The sequence below is a fragment of the Onychomys torridus genome, chromosome 1 (genome assembly GCF_903995425.1).
Source record: "Onychomys torridus chromosome 1, mOncTor1.1, whole genome shotgun sequence".
NCBI lineage: Eukaryota > Metazoa > Chordata > Mammalia > Rodentia > Cricetidae > Onychomys > Onychomys torridus.
Genome location: NC_050443.1, coordinates 177,644,892 through 177,647,515, shown reverse-complemented (window position 1 = coordinate 177,647,515; position 2,624 = coordinate 177,644,892).

The following is a 2,624-nucleotide window of genomic DNA, read 5'->3' as shown; positions in this document are numbered from 1 at the left end:
TCTTACAGTAGAGAGGTGTGGCAGACTACTAAAGGTGTTCAGTGGTTAGCATGAGAAAGCATGAGGTGGAGTTGGAAGAGTGAGTGGTAGTCTTTCAAACAAAAATGGTCAAGGAAATATCTCAGGAAGAAACTGAATGGAGACATCATGGTTGGATTTTTTCTTTAGCTGATTGGTTTAGGGAAGTGAAAAAGGGGGGCATGCAGGGTATCTAGACCAGAGAATTCCAGATGGTAAATGTGGTCATATTTTGTACATGCTCTAACAAATAAAGCTTGCCTGAAGATCAGAGAGCAAAGCTAGCCACTAGTTAGCCATAAGAGACCAGGCAGTGGCACACACACCTTTAATCCCAGCATTTGGGACCTCATGCCTTTGCTCCCAGTACTTGGGAGGCACACATGCCTTTAATAACAGCATTAGGAGGTAGAGACAGTTAAGTGATGTGGCTGGGCAGAGAAAAGGAGTATAAGGGAGGCAGACAGGATCTCAGTCCTTTTGGCTGAGGAATCCGTGAGATAAGAGGGGACTGTGGCTTGTCCCTTCGTCTCTCTGATCTTTCAGGATTTACCCCAGTATCTCCAGGTTATTATTAAGACCAATTAGGATTTGTGTTATAGGTAAATCTGGATCAGGGTGCTCCAGACAGCACGAGTGTTAAGTATGGGCCTCAGAGCCAGAGTGTACTTAGAGGACTTTTAGGGAAAGATGGCCAGGGACATAGGAGACAGGGCAGAGGGTTCTGGGGACCGATTTCTCACTCACACAGGACACCTACCTGCTCTGAGCTGCAGAGCCTGGAAGAAAAGCAATTTGTCTTCAAGAAGACAATCTCACTGATGGCTCAAGATACAAAAAGCCAGAGAAATTACATGAAAGACCAGAGAAAATTACTGCAAAACGAGTCACAATGGAAGATGGAACAGCCGAGAACAATTACCAAGGCCTGCAGTCATTTGAGATGATCCATGAGTAAAAGGGCCCCTTGGACCTCAAGCGTGGCTGGACTCAAAGAGAGCAAATTTGTTTGGCATGCAGCATGGTGTCTAGCATGTGGAGGCTGTGCAGCAAACCCTGGTACAGAGAAGTTGGTCAATGGATAGAAAAAAGGTAGGAGAAGAAACTGGAAGACTCGGGTGGAGACATGGCTCCAGGAGAAAGTGCTTGCAGCACAGGCCTGAGGACCTCCGTTCAAATTCCCAGCACCCACATAAAACTTACCATGACAGTAGAAGTCTACAACCCAGAGCTGGGAGTCAGGGAGGAAGGAAGATCCTGGAGCTTGCTGGCCAACCAGCATAACAAAAATGGTGAACCCAAGTTCAGTGAGAGACTCTGCAACAAAAGTAATAAGGTGGAAAGTGATAGAGACATGAAGTGTTGTTGCACATACCCACATGTATACACACACACACACACACACACACACACACACACACACACACACACACACCAATTGGAAGGCTAATTAAAGTCACATGTTAAACAGATTGAATAATACCCTGCAAGATGTTTTGTAGAAAAGCAGGGCAACTGGGGTTCACTTTGACCCCTAGAATGACTGCAATGTAAATTGTAGTCTTGTCTTTATGACCAGTCATTTGGGAGTATGTTTCATTGGATGCTCAAGCTTCAGAGAACAATGAGGCGACGTCTATGTCCTTCTTCACTGGCTTTGGTGCAGCTGTCTGTAGGAAGGATGGACTGTGACCTGTGATTGAGTTGCACTTTCCACCAAGCACTGGGAAGCCAGGCAAGAACCAGACCTTGCCAAGGAGAAACTAAAAAATTCATAGGTAACTGCTTCAGTAGCCCCAGATTCTTGCCAATGTTTGGGATGTGTGCCGGCATGAATTCTAAGTGCTGATAGACCTGTTCTGGGAAAAATACCTGTGATCATATTACACCAAAGCCCCAGAAGGAGAGCAATAAAGCACTTCCAGTGGAAGAGCAAACACTGTTGTAGATGTCTCCACAGGTGTGAATCATGCCATTTTCCTCCCAAGAACCAGGAGCGAAGGTAAACTTCAAAAACAGACATTCATGTCCAACTATTGAGGGAACTGCTTATAAAGTCAAGTTGCAATTTGGACTGAAGACCACTATCTTGCATGCCATATTAAGTAAACATCAAATAAAGCTGAGAACCAGTTAAGACAGACTGGAGAAGGTCTGAAAAATTCAACAGAGCCCAACAGGCAAGGTAGGCTCAAGCCAGAAGTCAATGTCCCCAGACCCTGAATGTGCAAATATGTGGATTTATGCTACTATAAGACTTGGAACTACTATGGGCAAAAAGTGATTTACTTATTTGATCAACAGATTTCTCCAGCAGCAGCATCTAAACTGTAAGTCACCATTAACATCATTTGGCACCGTTGCTCAATTAATTTTTTAATCAACTAATCATGATGTTAACTTCTGAGAAAATGGGCAGGCTTTACAATGTCAAGCTTTGTGATGGAAGTGATCATGAAAAACATAGCAGTCTGCTTTCTGTTACTGTAACTAAAATAATCAACTTCTAAAGAGGGAGGTTCCTCTTAGTCCACAGCTGGGGAGGATTAAGTCCACATCAGTTGGCCCCACTACCTAGGGCCTGTGATAAGTTAGTATATCTTGTC